Genomic DNA, 18946 nt, shown 5'->3' with positions numbered 1-18946 from the left:
TGTAACTATTTTTAAAACCAGGTTTTTAATGAACAACGGATGTGTTACAGTCTACATTTTAACACACTGAAGACTGCCACCATACTGTCTTGTGTCCCCAAGGCTTGTACAAGACACTCAGTACCGAAACTTCTCCTGTGCTACTTCTCTGAGTGTTCATTTAAATGTTTTGTAAACGTGTCATTCATTGATCAGGAAGCTGTAGTTCTACACTTTTTTTTTTTTTAATTCAGTCTGTACATGTCTGTTCATGTGAAATTCTAGAAGTAAAGGTCACTATAACAGCATGTGTGCCCTACAGTCAAACGCAGGGTGCTGCTCAAGCACCTATGTCCACCAAGCATTCCCATCAAGGTGTTTCGGTCAATTATTTAATAACCTATAAATACAGAACTTACTGCTCATTATTGGCTGTTGAGAGTAGAGTACTTCTTGCCTGACTCCTATATATGATAATGTATGAATGGTTATTAGATGCTGTTAGTAATTCAACTTCTAAATGAAATTCATTCAAATTCCTTCCTTCAAACTTCTGGGTCAGCTTAATCAAAGAGAATCCTGTTATTGCAAAGTGAGCTGTTACTATTTGCAACTACTTATTAATGTAAATCAGGACTTTCTTGAGATTTTACAAAAAGACAACAAAAAAAATTAGATAAATTCAAACTGACAGAATATCGTTGATATCTGTTCAATAAATTGAAGTTCCTTGTAAATTTGTTTCAAAAAAGTTATCCTGCTTTTCAAAAGTTTGAAACCCATCACCTTATATGCACTTACAATGCACTTTAAGTGAGTCTGAGAAGTGAGAATTCATTCATTCAGCATGCTTTGAACATGTTCTAGATACTAGGCATTGTTCTAAGCACCAAGGTCCCTGCCCTCATGGAGCTTTCATTCTAGTGGAAGGACACAGTCAATTAACATGTAAATACATAATCTAGCAGACAGTGATATGTGCTATGTAGAAAAGTAAAACAAGATAGGAGAGGGTATAAGGAGGTTGGTGGATGGCAGCTCTTATCCATAGGTTAGTCAGGGAAAAGTCACTGAGAAGACATTTGAGCAGCAGCCTGAAGGAAGTGAAGAAGCTAGAGCCGTGAAGTTTTCTGGGGAGAGAGCGTTCCATACAGAGGGAACAGCAAGGCTGGGGTGCAGTAAATTACTTAGTATGGCCCTTTTTAGCCATGCGTGGTCTTCTAGTTCCCATATAATGATCAGGTGAGACAATGCACATAAGGTGCTTGTGGTTCACCAAGGGGTTGAAACAGCTTGCTAACAATGTAAATAAGGTGCATGGAACCCTTGTGAGGGGAGGACCATGCAAATAAGGTATATAGAACCCTAACGAGGGGATTGGTCAGTTTTGCTATTCTACTAGGCTTAAAAAAAAGAGCCAATCCCAGAGCAGAGGGGTACCTCACTACCATCAGAAGAAGAGCCAGGAGCAGAATGAGTCCTTTGGACCCAGAACCTGCTACAGCCAAGAGATAGAGAGAGCTGTAACATCAGAGGCAGTGAAAAGCAGCAGCAGAGAAACAGAAGCAGCAGAACCAGGAGACCAGTGTGAGATGGTGCAGTGGGCTTCCTGGCCCACAGAGCAAGGGGGTTACAGTGGGTGTGCCGACCCATGGAGCCAGAGAGCTGAGGGCCTTCGGGCCAAGGCTTACTAGTGGAGTGGGGTGCCTCAGGGCACTTATTGGCAGAGCTAAAAAGCTTTGTAACACTTGACTGAGCAGGGCAGAGGCTAGGCCCAGGGGCCCAGGGGCTGAGAAACAGTCCTGCCTGTGGACACAGCTGAGAAGCTACCCTGACCAAAGAACTGTATCCTGAGTCATTCCTGATGCTGAAATATAACCTGTTACTTCCCTAACAAACCCCATAACTGTGAGTATGGTCTGTGAGATCTGTGTGGCCATTGCAACAAATTATCCAACCCAGCAGAGAAGTAGAGAGTGTTGTGGGAGAGACAGCTGGTGTCAGATTGTTTAAAATGTTGGAGAGTTGGAGGTATGTCTGACCTCTACCTCATAGGAATCAGCCTTGGGCTAATGATCTTGATTCTCTCTCTTCCCCCTTATGAAGTTAGATGAGAAGGTCAGACACTACCACCACGCCATTTTTATGAAGGGCAAAAGCCCTAAGGAGGGAATCTACCTGGAATGCTCAGGGAACAGCAAGGAGACCAGGATGTCAGGTCAGAGAGGCAGGAGAGGAACAATTCGTGAGGGTCCTTGGAAGCCACTTTAAGATGGGAAGCAGAGGAGTGATTGACTGTGACCTACATTATGAAAGGCTCACTCTGGCTGCTGTGCTGATAATAGAGTGTAGGGAGGCAAAGGCTCAAGGAAGGAGACCAGTGTAGTAGCTATTATAGTAACCCTAGTAAGAGCTAATAATGGTTTGGACCAGGTGGTAAGAAGTAGACGGATTCTGGATACATTCTGAAGGTAGAACCAATAGGATTTGCTGATGGATAGGACTTAGAATGTGAGAGAAAGAGAGGGGTCAAGGATGACCCCAAAGATTTTGTCACAATTATGAAGACTGAGTTGCCATTTATTGAGTTGGGGAAGACTACAATCGGTTTGCAGGGTTGGTAGGTAAAAACTGGAGTTTGGTTTTGGACATTTTTAGTTTCAGATACCTATTGGCACAGTGGTTAAGAGCTCGCCTGCTAACCAAAAAGGTCTACAGTTCGAATCCACCAGCTGTTCCTTGGAAACCCTATGGGGCAGGTCTACTCTGTCCTATAGAGTCACTATGAATCGGAATCTATTCAACGGCAATGAGTTTGGTTTTTTTGGTTTATTAGACATCCAAGTAAAGATGTTGAGTGGGAAGTTGAGTATCTTGGCATGGGTATATCCAGAGTAGTTACATGGATTTGATACCTCTGCATATAGATTCTATTTAAATCATAACTTAGATGAGATCACCAAAGAAGTGAGTACAGATAGAGAAGAGTCCCAAGGACTAGGCCCCGAAAAACTCCAGCATTTAGAGTTGGGAGAGATGAGGAACAGCCAGGAAATGAGACTGACTGGGAGCATCCAGGAAGGTAGGAGAACTGAGAGAGTGATGTTCTAGAGACTAAGGAGAGTGTCTCATGAAGGAGGGAGTGATCATCTGTGTCAAGTGCTGCTGACAGCCTAGTAAGATGAGAACTGAACACTGACCATTGAATTCATCAGCCTAGGGGGTCACTGGTGACATTGACAAGCTGTTTCAGAGAAAGTGTGGAGATGAAAGTTTGCTTGGTGTGGGTTCAAGAGAAGATGCACGCAAAGAATTGGGAAAAGCATGTATAGACCAGTCTTTCAGAGAGTTTTGCTGTCAAGGGCAGTAGGAAAATGGGGCAGTACCAAGAAGGTGACATGGGAGAAATTACAGCAGGTTTGACATTGAATAAATTAGCCAGTAGAAAGAGGGGGGGAAATGATGATACAGAAGAGGGAGAAGCAATTGCTGAAGCAAAGTCCTGGGGTAGGTGATAGGGGATGAGCGTAGGCAACAGCCTTGAATAGATGCAATGGCAGTTTACCTGCAGTGACAGCAGGAGAAGGATATTTGGGTACAGATATGAGTACATATCTGGGTACATAATGGGCTAATGGCAGGCTGCAGACATTCTCTTCTCATTGCCTATATTTTCTCAATGGAAGACGAAGCAAGATCATCAGCTGAGAGTGGGGTGGGGAAAGGGGGAGGGGGAGAACTGTTGGATGTTTGAGAAAAGAATGTGTGAACCACTGAATGCACAAAAGAAATAGAAAGAGACTGTCAGTGGCCCTTGAGGTGAGTGGGAGCTAATCACCAGTGAGAGCAGTCAGAACAGTCTCATTAACGAGCATTAGAGTTAGACATAGGGTAAGACAGATGGACAAAGACACATCTAGTCATGGGCCCCTTTGCCTTCTCTGATGATAGGAGCTACTTCACCAGACTAGGAAGCTCTGTCTTCTTCTTCCTCTGGTATCTCCCACTTCTGATTGTTTGACTGTTTAGGAGCATTTCACATCTATGAATGAACAGGAAAGGCAAGTAATAAGCAAGTCTGACTACTCTGAAGGTGGCTTCAAGTGTTGTAAAAAAAAAAAAAATCCATTGCTGTCAAGTCAATTCTGACTCATAGCAAGCCTATATGACAGAATAGAACTGCCCTATACAGTTTTCAAGGAGCAGCTAGTGGATTTGAACTGCCAACTTTTTGGTTAACAGCCAAACTCTTAACCACTGTGCCACCAGGGCTCCTCTAGTGTTGAAGGGTTCAGCAAACTATGCAGGTAGGCCAAACCTGGCCAGGCTGTCTGTGTTTGTAAATGAAATTGTATTTGCTTTATCACACAGCCACACCCACCCTTTGCATATTGTCTGTGGCTGCTTTCACGCTACAATGGCAGAGTTGAGCAGATGCAACAAAAACCATATGGCCCATAAAGCCTAAATACTTATTATCTGACCATGTAAGGAAAAGGTTGTGGATCCTTGATTTCTAGCAGTGGTTCTGAAACTTTAGTTTGTTAAAAATAAGCTGACAGGCCCCATCCCCAGAGTTCTGATTCACTAGGTCTGGAGTGGGGCCCAAATTTACATTCCTGCCAATTCTCAGGTGATACTGACGTTGCTGGTCCAGGGGGACCACACTTTGAGAACCACTGGCTTAGAGAAAGTTCTTAGTACGTAACACTGGCCTGTTTTGCTCACATGGTGAGGATCTTATTCATGACTCTGTAGTGAACTTGAGCCTTTCCGTTCTAATTCTAGGTCCAAATGCATAAACAGATATTCAAGGATAAGACATACAAGTCTTAAAAAAAATAAATGTTCTCTAAACAGGCAAGGGATAAGCCAAGGAGATAAGGCAACATAAACCTGATATTGTCCCCAGGTCTTTCAAAACCCTAGCCAGGATTTCTGTAACCCTTTGCCGGCGAGTCGATTCCTACTCATAATGACCCTACAGGACAGAGCAGAACTGCCCCATAGGGTTTCCAAGGTTGTAATCTTTACAGAAGCAGATTACCACATCTTTCTCCCTCAGAGCGGCTGATGGGTTCAAACCACCGACTTTTCAGTTAGCAGCCGAGAGCTTAACCATTGTGCCACCTGGGCTCCTTAGGATTTCTCCTAAGAGAAAGAGAGAAAGGATTTCTCTAAGCATTGCTATATTGAGTTAGTTTATTAGCAACTGGGAAAAGGGAAACTTGTTTTCCCCTACTTCAACAGAGCATCAGAAGTCCCACACTCAGAGCAAAATCAGATCAACAAATTCTCCCACCATCGTGCCAAGGCTGAGTACGCTTCATTAAAATCGGTTCTACCCTGCTAGCTACATCAGGCTGAAAGGTAATCAAGGCCTTCTTCTGATGTTCATGAACCCCACGTAGGGTTGCCAGATGTAGCAAATAAAAATAAGAATGCCTAGTTAGTTTGAATTTCAGATAAACATTTTTTTCTTCTTTTTAGTATCAGTATGTCACATGTAAGGAGCCCTAGTGGTGCAATGGTTAAGTGTTCCACCACTAATCGAAACATTGGTGATTCAAACCCATGCAGCAGATCTGCTGGAGAAAGACCTGGTGATCTGCTCCCATAAAGATGACAGTTTAGGAAACCCTATGGGGAAGTTCTACTCTGTCACATGGGGTCACAGCAACACAACAACAGCATGTCCCATACACTATTTGGGATATACTTACACTTTTTTTTAAGTCACTATTTATCTGAAATTCAAATTTAACTAGGTGTCCTGTATTTTATCTGGCAGCCCTAACTCTAAGGTTCCCCCAAAGCATCCACTCATATTTCAACTTCCTTGGTCTTCCTAGAAAGCTGGTGAGGAACACACAACTCACATGTATGGGTGCATAGAACACAGAGCATAGGTGGAAAATCCACCATGTTCCTGTCCTCAGGAAGGTACAATCTAATAGCAAAGAAAGAGATACTGAAATGATTTTGCTACCCAGTGTTTTAGGTTGGATTCTCTAGAGAAGTAAAATCAGTGACGTGTATATATACATATATAGAAAGAGAGAGTGATTATCTCAAGGAAATGGCTCTCGTGGCTGTGGAGTCTGGCAAGTCCCAAGTCCATGGGTCAGGTGTCAGGCTGGAGACTTCTGATTCATGTAGTTGCAGGGGCTGATGAACCCAAGATCGGCAGGTCAGATGGGCAGGCCGCTGGCTCATAGGCTGTGGAGACTAATGAATCTCAAGATCAACAGGCTGCACGGCAGGCTGCTGATTCAACTCCCAAGAACCAGAGGTCAGATGATGATGAGCCATATGCAGGATCCAGAACAATCAAGTGAGCTTTGCCAGAACATCTATATATATAGACACACACATATACATATAAGATGCAGGCCACACCCCTGAGGAAATTCCCCTTACAACTGATTGGCTGATCACATCAGATCACATCATGGAAGATGACTATATCATTACATAACTGCCAAACCACATCATTACATAACTGCCAAACCACTGAGAATCACGGCCCAGCCAAGCTGACACACAACCTTAACCATCACACCCAGCAAGCCAACCCCACAGGTGAAATTACATAATAAGATGCCAGAGGCTTTGAAACCACTCAGAGCTGTCTGCTCCTGCACTAATGGCCTCAGGCTAAATGTCAGTGATCAGTGTCTCTATGTGGCAGCCTTAGCCATCCCTCCTCCAGCTTTCTAATGTGAAGTTTCCAGTTTTCAAGTGAACTTAAAGTAATGGACCTATTCAAATTGGGTTTAAACTGAGAATAAACAGGCCCTGAGTGAAAGTCTGGATATTTCTCCTGGGCATAAATACTGAAGGATAAGACAAACTGGAGCATGAGCAGGGATACAGCCAGGAAGTGAAGAGATGCAATGCTCTTCCACCATGAGAAAAAGCCAAAAGGCCATTTCCCATTGCCTCTCTTCTGTCTGGAAAGCATGTGATGGCTAGAGCTCTAGAAGCCATCTTGTGACCTTGAGAAAGTAAGCCACAATCTAACAATGGTTGGCCAGAAATATGGAAGAGCCTGGATTCCTGATGATTTGTGGAACCACCATACAAGCGCTGGACAGCCTGCCTCCTGAATTCATATCTATAAGAGAACAAACCCACATATAATTAAGTCACTGTTAATAGCAGCCAGACACCACTCCTAAATGATACAGGCTCAGACTATATTAAAATATAAAGAAACATCAAAACAAGGCTGCCAAAATTGTGGTAAATTTTAAATATATACACTTGGCAAATGAATGTTTTTACACATACAAACATAGAAAACTATAATTTGATGTAATTTGCTATTCATTTCTTTCAATCTTGAAAATTGTGACTGTACATGTACCTCATTTGGAAACAATATCCAAAATATTTAAAAGGAAATACAAATTAAAATCACAACGAAGTACCACATGCCTATTAGAATGCTAAGTATAAAAATAAATAAATAAAAAGTAATGACAATACCAAGTGCTGGGGAGGATGCAGAGCCCCTGGAACCCTCATACATTGTTGGGAGGAACACAACATGGTACAGCCACTCTGGAAAGAGTTTGGTAGTTTTTCAGAGTTAAACATGCACCCTGCAATTCTACACCTAGGTATTTACCCAAGAGAAACAAAAACTTGTCTTAGTTTTCTAGTGCTGCTGTAACAGAAATACCACAAGTGGATGGCTTTAACAGACAGAAATTTATTCTCTCACAGTTTAGAAGGCTAGAAGTCCAAATTCAGGGCACCAGCTCCAGGAGAAGACTTTCACTCTCTGTTGGCTCTGGGGGAAGGTCCTGTTCATCAATCTTCCCCTGGGTCTAGGAGCTTCTCAGCCCAGGGACCCCAGGTCCAAAGGATGCACTTTGCTCCTGGCTCTTCTATCTTGGTGGTAGTAGGTCCCTTTCCTCTCTGCTCACTTCTCTCTTTTATATCTCAAAAGAGATTGACTCAAGATACAACCTAATCCTGTAGATTGTATCCTGCTTCATTAACATAACTGCCTCTAATCCTGCCTCATTAACATCATAGAGGTTAGGATTTACAACACAGAGAATTATCAGATCACAAAATGGAGGCCAACTACACAATACTGAGAATCACGGCCTAGCCAAGTTGACACACATTTTAGGGGGATACAATTCAATCTATAACACTTACGTTCATACAAAAACTTATACATGAATGTTTATAGGAGCTTTATTCATAATGGCCTGAAACTGGAAACATCCCAAATGTCTTCAATTAGCAAATGGAAAAACAAACTGTGATACATCATACTATGAAATACTGTTCAGCAATAAAAAGGAACAAACGATGGATAAATGCGATAACATAGATGAATCTCAAATGCATCATGCTATATGAAAGAAACCAGGCTCAAAAGACTACATAAGTCCATTTATATGACATTCTGGAAAAGGCAAAATTATAGGGATGGAGAACAGATCAGTGGATGCCAGGGGCTAAGCAGGGGTGAGTTCATTTAAAAGGAGCAACATAAGGGAATTAGGGGGGAGGGGGTGGCGGAACTGTTCCGTATCTTGATTGTGGTGGTGGTTACAGAGCTCTGTAAATTTGTCAAAGCCCATTGAACTATACACCCAAAAGAGTGAAAGTTTCATTTACTACATGTAAGTTTAAGGGGAAAAAAAAAAAAACTTTTTTTTTTTTGTTTAAATAGGAAACCCTTCAGGAAAATAGACCCTGGGCCACATGGCTCTCCTGGGATGTCCACTTTGGACCCAGTCTCTATATCCACCCCAACTCTATTCCATTCTCCACCCCCACCCCCAGCGCGATATCTAGCCATCCCTCCAGGATATAGTACAGTGGTAGGCAGACAGGATTCTCCCCCCAGAGCCTGGACACATTTACCACCAGCCATCAACTGGCGCCCCTGAAATGCAGAAAAATAGCCATATTGTATGCAGCTCCATACGGCCACTGCATAAACATTAGCAACAAGTTCCATGGTGACTCCCTGCCACTGGCCTTTGCAGCTGCCCAACTCCCAGGACTTGAGGATCTGCCCAGGGTAACATGGAGTCTGGATGCAGTTCAACATGTCAGTCTTAAATCTATAGCTCATAACAATCTCAGTCCTTGGAAACTACCTGGTAATCCTACAGATGACAGGCCCACTCCCACCAAAACCCCCAGTTTCAGGCTTCCTAATAGCTATCCTTGATGATCTCCCAGAAGTCACCGTACCCTGAAGTTTTGAATGTTTGGGGTTAATCCCTGAGGCTCAGGGCAGGAAAGAATCCATCTGTTCAGGAGGGATGCTGACCAGGGGCACATTTGACTTGACACCTCCTCGCAGAAACACAGTCTGTTTCTCTTGACCTTATGCAGCTGTTAAGCCTGGTTTATTAAAAATGGAGTCTCCAAGGTTTTTTGCAATAGGGGCATTTTTGTCAACCAAAAAAAAAAAAAATTCCTTAAACATAAATCATGCAAGCCGTCCTCCACGTTTGCTGGCATGACATAAACAGAGCCTGTCTTGTGGGCAGAAGGTGCCAGAGTAGCTTTGCCAGCTTCAAGCCTCCTTCTTGGCCATCACAAACTCCACGCCAGATACTTGAAATATAACAAAAACGTGCGCAGAAAGGTTTCTTCCCAGCTGTTTATTTCCACCCACCTGTGCTGGGTGGCTTGAATCTTGCTCTAATGTGCTATCAAGGCAGCATGGTGTATTGGAAAGCACAAGGACTTTGGCACTAAACAGACTGAGGTTCAAATCCAAACTTTCCAGAGGCCCCGAGCACACGTTTCTTAAATTCTCCATACTTCTGTTTGCTCATTTATAAACGGGAATAATGATCGGTCCCCTTTGCAGATCTATGGACAGAGGTAAGAGACCCTAACACGGGGCTTGACTCATAAAATGTGCTCATTAAATTCTAGCTTTTCTTTCCCCTAGGTAATTTCCAGTATCTGGAATTATCCCACATAAACCTGAAAATCTAAGCTAACACAAGAAGCAGAGGCAAGTGACCAGAGGCAGGAGAAACCATCTGCTCCCAGGCTAGGGAGCCTGATTCAGAGGCGTGAATGATATGTGAGTGAAGAAACAGAAATGTGGTTTCCAATGACTAATAATCAAGTGAGGTCTTGTTAGCAGGCAGCGTTAGACCTATAACCTCTGCTCTCTTATTCCCTCAATCTTCATTTGCACCCAGTTGAAATTCTTTTGGGTTCCAAGAGTCAATGAAAAACAAATTAAATGGCCAATGTCCATCAGAATACAGATTTTTAAAAAGTGGTTTCAGTGTTTTAATTGTTCCTACCTCCTAGGGTGCCCTTGGAAAATACCCTGACATTTTCTGGAAACTTTTTACAGAGAATAACTTCAAACCTAAGATTGTTTTCCAGTGGAAAACAGCTATTCACAAAAATAAGAGACTGGACATTCATTAAAGATACAGTCATAGTTTTGAAAAACTTTTATATAAGTCCTTGCCAGAAATCATACTTTCCTGATACTACCCGCTAAAGTAAAAGCTGTCTCCCTCTCAGCCAAGCTTTCCAACACCTGGGCACTGCAGTGAGAACTTCCTAAGTCAGCTTTCAATGCATCACTCTGTAAAGTCAAAGTCAAGTCCAACGGAGGAAATATATTTGCTTAGAGAAATCTACCACAAATAGAGAAGAGCTCAGCCAACTCCTGCTCTCAGATATAGCTCATTACATACTCAGGTCATCAGGCAATATTTCACAAACCAGTCAAAGTAAAATTAAGCAGTAGATAGAGTAAACATGCCCTATGACTCACGGGGAGTCCCTGGATGGTGCAAACAGGTTAACGTGCTTGACTGCTAACTGAAAGATTGAAGTCTGAGTCCACCCTGAGGTGCCTTGGAAGAAAGACCTGGTGATCTACTTCTGAAAAATCAGCCATTGAAAACCCTGTGGAGGACAGTTCTATTCTGACACACATGGAGTCACCATGAATTGGAATCAACTCAACAGCAACTGGTGGTTTAATGATTAGGGGGCACAGAAAACCCACATATTTATAATGAAATGTGGTGGATGTCATTATCAATAGATGATTATTCAGCATGTGATATCGTTCTGGGCCCTGGAAATACAGAGATTTAAGGCAAGTCACTGAGTTCTTTTGCTGTAGTTAGTAATACAGAGTCCCCACCCTTAAAGAGCCCAGAATCTAGGAGGGCAAACAGATAAACTTGTATAGTGAACAAGCCAATCCATCACTATGCAAAACACGTATGTACACATGCGTGTGCATGCACACGGGGACACACATAGACACTTTAAGATTAAAAGATAAGGAGAAAGATAAATAAGACAGAGAAACAACTTCCCTGCACCTTTTCCACGCCATCTCACCTTAGTCCTAACTGTACCTGAGGAGGTTACCACAATAAACCAGAATGGTCTCCTCTTCTAGCCTCCAACACTAACAGGAAGAACCTCAGAGGGCATCAGAAGGCCAGCATGGAACCCGCGGAACCCAAGGCACCGTCAGAATTAGAGATGCGGCCAAGATATACATATTTTTCACAGAAACAGGACAGAGGCCAAATGAGAAGGAGGGCAAAGAGGACGCTGAGGCCCAGGCTCTCCCCATCCTGGCTAACAGCTTCACAGGGGTCTAATTGCGTTTAAGCACAGCTCATCCTGCAGGAGTCTTCTGAAAGCCCGTGAAGCCCTATCCTTGTTCACACTACCCTCTAGAGCAGTAGTGATCACAACACGGCCTCGTTCAAGGTTGTGAAACGTCTGGAAAGGTGCTGGCCACAGGCTTAGCCACTTCGGATAGATAACTGTGCAATATTATTGGGCAACTTTCATGTTTGACATGAACAGATTTGATGGTTGCTTCATTTTCACTAATTTTATTTAAACACACAAGGAATACATCTTCCTTTTAAACAAGGAAAATAAAAATCTCCATAATCCTCCCACTCAGAGGCAACTATTAACATTTTGGTGTGTACCCCTTTTCGATGCATATTTATTATTTACAAAATGAGACCCTACAATACATAATGTTTTGTAACCTACTTTTTTGGACACTGAATCCACTGTGAACTTATCCACATTAAGAACACAACATCGTTTTTATTGACTGTGCCGTCCATCTGTCCCATCACTCACCTACTCTACTTATGGCTCATTGTTAATTCCTGTCTTCTGTTTTCCATCTTATCCAACCCCATTTTCACTGAATATCACCAAATGAGAGGCACACTGCCCTTAAAGCCAAAAAAAATAGCAGAGTCAGCTCAAAGTCTGGGCCCTTAACCTAAGACAGAAGCATCTCTTGACCTTTAGTCAATTACAAGAGAAAATGGGGTTGTTCCATAGAGTCTCTGAAATAGTATTATTAATGACTAAGAACTGTCTTTGCTGCCAGTTCACTCCTGCCAACCACGTGTAAAGCCCTAGTCCAGCTGCCTAGGAAACTTGAGTAGCTGCTGGTTTCTCCATCTCCACATATTATCACCCCCAGGGTTCAGTGGTAGAATTCTTGTCTTCCATGTGGGAGACCCAGGTTCAATCCTGGCCAATGCACCTCAGTTGCAGCTACCACCTGTCTGTCAGTGGAGGCTTGTGTGTGTTGCTATGATGCTGAACAGGTTTCAGCAAGCCTGCAGACTAAGATGAACTAGGAAGATGATCTACTTCCAAAAAATCAGCCAATGAAAACCCTGGGGAGCACAGTTCTACTCTGACACACATGGGGTCTCCATGAGTCAGAGTCAGCTCGACAGCAACTGGTGACTTATTTCAGCCTCATCCTTCCACATCCAAATGGCCACCAACTCCTAGCAATGCTGCCTGCTCAATATTTTCAGTCCTTCTTCTCTCCAACCCCACTATCATTGCAATTGTTTTAACTCAGCTCGTCATCATCTCTAGATGGATTTTTGCAATTAGTTCTTAACTGGTCCCCCAACCTCCAGTCTTAACCTCTCCAAATTTCTCACTGCCTGATCTTTCTAAAACATTAACCATGTCATTCCCCTCTAAAATTCTTCAATGATGCTCCCCTACTTAAAGCACCAAATCCAAACTCCTCAGCATGTAGTTGTGTGGTTTTTCATGGTAGTCACCACCTCACTCCTTCTATTCCCCACAGTCAGCCTACATCACATTATACGGAACTTCTTACAGTCTCTAGAACATACCATTCTCTCTCTTTCTTTCATGCCTTTGTACGTGCTGTTTCCTTTACCTGGAAACTCCTCTCTAACCTCTGCCTTTGAAACTCCTAGTCAGTATTAAACACCTAGGTCAGGTGATACTTCTTTGATTCTGCTCCCAGAAGAATATTAGCCATGCTGTCCTATGTTTAAGGAGCGCTGGCGGAGCAGCGTTTAAAGCATTCAGCTGCTAGCCAAAAGGTCTGCCGTTCAAATCCACCAGCCTCTCCATAGAAGAAGGATGTGGCAGTCTGCTTCCATAAAGATTTACAGGGTTGGAAATCCTATGGGGACTTTCTACTCTGTCCTATATGGTCGCTATGAGTAGGAATCAACTTGACAGCAGTGGGTGGGTCCTATGTTTGCCATAGCACCCCTTCCCACCATCATATGACATATAACATTATCACATGATGTTATAACTTGTTTACATTATTATCATCATTCTGATCATCATGACTATATGAGTCTGTACTTTCGGAAATATCCCCTTCATCATAGGGAACCTATTATCATCTTGATTCCAAACCAAACAAGGCACGATTCCTTCTAGTGTTAAAAATGAGATAAAGGGAGAAAAAAATGATGTTCTGTGATGCCCTGCCTCCTACAAGAGAAACAATGTTGAAGGGTCACTGTTAAATCTAGGCTGCCAACTCTTCATGCCAGGCCCTCCCTATGAATTATCTCATTTAATGGTCACACCAACCCCATGACGTAGGTATTATTATCTCCCATTTTACATATGAGGAAACCAAGTCGCAGACAGGTTAGGTGATGTGCACAAGGACCTCAGCTAGCAGGTGGCAGAGCCAGTCTTTGAGCCCACCTATGTCTAATTCCAGGGCCCATGCTTTTTCATTGCCTCTTCTACCTTTCTTAGTTTCATTTAGCTGATGCTCCAATTCTCCTAGGCATTTGCAGGACAGATTAGGAATCCCCAGAGGCAAATGTATATGAGCTGATAAAAGGGAGCTTTCAATTTCTTTAAGAAGTCTTCTTAATGTGAACTTTCTCCAGTGAGGTAGAGGAATGTCAAGTCTTTCTTAATTCATATAAATTACCTGTAAAGATGGGCTCAAACACAGCAATGATTGTGAGGATGGCACAGGACTGGGCAGTGTTTTGTTCTGTTGCACATAGGGTCACTATGAGTCGGAACTGACACAACAGCACCTAACTACAACCACCAGTAAAGAAAAAGTTGCTGAATGGTCTCCTCTCAAGTCTATGTCTTAGAAAACCCCACCATTTTGGAGATAGTAGCACTATTGTTCAGATAAGTTACACAGCCATAAGCAAGAAATGGATTCCACTAAGACAGTTCACACAGATACTCTACGAGTGAAGATGTAGATCAAGGCAGGTGAGTTCATTCAGAAATGGAAAGAAATTCTCCAAAAGTATGTTTCTGGTAAGGCTCATAACTATATCAGTTAGAACTCTTATCTGTTGCTAATGACAGAAAACAAATTCAAACTAACTTAAGCCAAAAAAGGAAAGTGTGGCAGCTATCTATAGATGTGTGACAAACCACCCCCAAATTTAGTGGATTAAAATAACAATTTATGATTCTGTGGGTTGACTGGGCAATTAATCTGCTAGTTTTCCCTAAACACACTCATGCGGCTGCATTCAGCTGGAGTGTCAATTAGGCTGGGAAGTCTAAGATCGCCTCACTGACATGTTCAGCAGTTAGTGCTAGAAGTTGTCTGGAGCACCTCAGTTCTCCTCCACATGGCTTCTTATCCTCAGGTAGGCTAGACTGGCTTTCTTACATGGTGGTCTCACGACAGCATTCTAGGAGGGTGAAGGCAGAAGCCGCAAGGCCCCTTGAGGCCTAGTCTCCAGAGTTCACACACTGTTGCTCCTACCACATTCAGAGTCAAAGCAAGTCACAGGCCAATTCAGATTCAAGAAGTGGAAAAATAGACTACACCTCTTAATGGAAGGTGCTACAAAGAAACTGTGACCACATTTAATCTACCACAGGAATTTACTGGCATTTACAAAAATTTACCACAGGAATGTACCTCACATAAATGGGAGTTACAAAGGAGCTTTAAGCATAGCTAGATCCAAGTGCTTAAAATATATTATCAGAAACTTGTCTCTTCAACAGACAGTCCCTGACAGAGTAGGAGAAAAGTGGGGTGCAGAACTCAAATTCTAGTAAAAAGACCAGACTTAATGGTTTGATTGAGACTAGAGGGACCTCAGAAGACAAGGCCCCTGGACTCTCTGTTAGCCCAAAACTGAAACCATTCGTAAGGCCAACTCTTCAGACAAACATTAGACTGGACTATGGACATAAAATGATACTCGTGAAGAGTGTGCTTAGCTCAAGTAGATACATGAGACTAAATGGGCAGCTTCTGTCCGGAGGTGAGATGAGAAGGCAGAGAGGGTCAGGAGCTGGTTAAATGGACACGGGAAATCAGGTGTAGAAAGGAGGAGTGTGCTGTCACAGTCAGTATAGGGAGAGTAACTAGGGTCACATAACAATGTATGTATAAATTTTTGTATCAGAGACTAACCTGAATTGTAAACTTTCACTTAAAGCACAACAATAAAAAAAAAAAAGAAAGAAAAGAAACCTGTCTCTTCCCTCTCTCGGTTTTGCTTTGCTTTGTTCTATGTGGCTTTATTCTCAGGCAAACTTTTCCTTCATAGTGATCAAACAACCACCAACCATCACAGGCCTACATCCTCACAGTATACCTACCCCTGAGCTTCTTTTTCCCAATAGCTCCCAAAAAAGTTCCTAGAATTGAATCTATTGGCGCAGCTTGGGTCACATAACCATCCCTGAACCACAGGAAGGAATTCACTGATTGACCAAGCCTGGGTACAACACTCACCCTGGAACTGGGAGGTGGGATCAGTCCACTTAACTTATGGGGACTAACAGAGGAGGAAGAATGTTCCCCAAAGAAAAGTAGAAATGCTATTACCAGAGAAGAGAGACTGGATGGTAAGCAGACCAAAACAACAGTTGTTTACTACAATAGGCTTCTTAAGGTGGTGACAGGGCGAATTGCCATCACGGAATGCACTGAACTTCTCTTTTCAAATGCATCATGCAACTTTGCCAGTTGACAAGTCCCAGTTTCCCAGCAGGGCGGTGTGTGCGCCATTGAGGAGCTTGTTGTGTGCTTGAAAAACAAGACATAGGACAAAGCCTTTTGCAACATGCACTTGCACAACTCTTCAGTCTGGCAAAAAATGTCCTTTCTTAGGCATCTATCAAATTGTTCCCTAAGACACCCCACCCTAGTAGGAATCAGAATGCTTTGTCTTTTTAACTCAGTGGTTTTTCTGGATCAGATGCAAACACAGCTTCCTCCTTGCCTCCCAAGCCCCATTAAAGGCCAACTCATAAAATCTTGGAAGCAACTGGGCCAACACTGCATGAAGGTTTAGGGACCACAGTGAAGATCTGTGCCATTAGTAAATCAGTAAGACCACCTCAGGTATTTCCATTCCAAGAATGTTTACTACAGAACCTACAGAACCTCAACAACAAATGAATCAATCAATCTATCCATCAGTGAATGAATGAATGAATGAGTAAATGAGCCGAAATCCTCCTCCCTAATGAGAGCTATGTTTCAGGTCCTAAGACCTCAGGTACAGGAGACAAAGATGGTCAGTGGAGCAAATTTACCTCAGCAATCCAACCATTTCATCTCTTTGGAGCCTCTCGGCTGTTACTAATTTACATTGTAGCACTTCTCTTCATGTCCCAGAACATCTCCTGAGTATGGGACAAGGGGCTGAGAAAAGAAATTGCTCACTTTAAATTTAATCACATGATCAAGTAGTTGCATGTGGCCGTAAGACTTGGTCATCCACAGAATTGGACAACACCGTTTCAGAACTTCAGCTGCTCAGCCAAGAGTCTCAATTTCCTATCAGTATAGGAACAGCTCTAACCCATAAACAAGATGCTTCTCTGTCCTCAAACATGAAGAGTATTATCTGAAAGAGCCAGAGGGCAGAGACTTCAAGAATCTCTCTTCCTTCCAAGGGAGCTTGTCTGGTCATATATAAGTAGCTACTGGAAAAAGCATGGGTATTTGAACGGGTTGCATAGGCTGTGGGTTCCAGTCCTTCCAGTCCTTATTATCTATCCCTTCTATAGTTTGAGACTAAAGAAGTGGTCTCAAACTACAGTGTGCATAATAATCACCAGGAGTCCGTTTTGGAAATACAGATTCCTGAATCCTGTAGTATCTCGGATGAGCTACAGACTGTACTTTAGGAAATACACTATAGTAGAAATACAGGTCTAGAGAATGGAATAAGATTCTTAATGGCTGGGTTTCAGGTCTTCATAGAAGAAGCAAACATTTTGCTAATGACATACAGTTACAGGCTGGCATGGCTAAAATTTCCATAGGGTGGACCAGGCCATGGTGGCACACAGTCATGAGCCCAATCAGCTGTGGTGAGCACAGAGATGGGGGCTTTAGCACTGGGGGCACCTGGTTATTGGATTTTTCATAATGAACACAAGGGGAGAGCATTTTCTATGGGAAATAGGCAAGAACATGCTTGTTTTCTTGACACCTTCCATCAGATAATTAAGTTATGAGTAAACACTCTGCTACTCAACGTGAGCATCTCAGGTTTATTGCAATCCTGAGCTATTTCCTGCTTGCTTAAATTCATATTTGTGGTTTGGCAGGTAGATCTGGGAATGGTAGATTTGGTCTTCCAACAGCCCCATCTGGGGTCTTTTCCCAATTTAGGATCCAGCTAAAGCCTTGAAGATCCCATCATCTCTTAGCCTGCTGTATTCCCAATGGTCAACCAGTCTGCACATGCATAGAAGAGAAGACATCCATCCTTGCAGCTGAGAACACACACACACTAGTACCCTACCCTGTTGATCATTGTCAATAGCATCTTCTCACAAAGGAGGGTGATTCCAGCCAACACTGTATCCCAGAGCACTTTGCGCATGCCTCCACCAGGGTCTGTGTCTCATAAAATGAAAACTGCTTATTTCCATGCCTGGTATTCAGACTCTACTGCAAATGTCTCCTTCATTCTATCACATATGTATTCCATACCTTCTCTGTTCTAGGCACAGAGATAGAAAGGTGAGCAAGACAGACAAGTTTCCTACCTTCATAGAGCTTCCATTCTAGAGGAGGGGACTGACAAGAAAAAAGAAAACAAGCTAACTAGCTTTTCGTGCCCATAGCGCTCCTGCAAACATGGTGAACGTTCCTAAAACCCACCAGACTTTCTGTAAGAAGTGTGGCAAGCACCAACCCCACAAAGTGACACAGTACAAGATGCCCAGAGAAAGTGGTGTTATGACAGGAAGCGGAGTGGATATGGTGGGCAGAGTAAGCCGATTTTCCAGAAGGCTAAAACTACAAAGAAGATTGTGTTGAGGCTTGAGTGTGTTAAGCCTAACTACAGGTCTAAGAAAATGGTGGCTATTAAGAAATGCAAGCATTTTGAACTGGGAGGAGATAAGAAGAGAAAGGGCCAAGTGATCCAGTTCTAAGCTTCATCTTCTTTTATTATGGAGACAATAAAATCTTGAGGTTATGTTCAAAAAAGAAAACAAGCTAACTAGGTAATTCCTGATTGTGGAGAAGGCTATTGACAGCAGAAATTGGGATGGGGTGATGAAGGATTAACTGGGGAGGGATAGAGGCAGACTTGCTTAGATAGGCTTTCCCCAACTATCCTGTCAAAGGGGAAGACAAGTAAGAGAAAATCTGCAGGATGAGAAGGGGCCAGCCACGTGAAGA

At 42.9% G+C, this 18946-nt stretch overlaps 1 protein-coding gene and 1 pseudogene across 1 annotated transcript in view; one reads left to right on the top strand and one right to left on the bottom strand.

Moving 5' to 3' along the window:
- Positions 1-18946, bottom strand: part of SMOC1 (SPARC related modular calcium binding 1) — a 163274-nt gene that overhangs the window by 127756 nt on the left and 16572 nt on the right. The window lies entirely within an intron of this gene.
- Positions 18397-18696, top strand: LOC101341452 (60S ribosomal protein L36a-like; annotated as a pseudogene).

The sequence above is a fragment of the Trichechus manatus genome, unplaced genomic scaffold (genome assembly GCF_000243295.1).
Source record: "Trichechus manatus latirostris isolate Lorelei unplaced genomic scaffold, TriManLat1.0 scaffold00010, whole genome shotgun sequence".
NCBI classification, from domain to species: Eukaryota; Metazoa; Chordata; class Mammalia; order Sirenia; family Trichechidae; genus Trichechus; species Trichechus manatus.
Note: the sequence above shows the minus strand (reverse complement) of the source record. Positions and strands in the feature narration are given on the sequence as shown.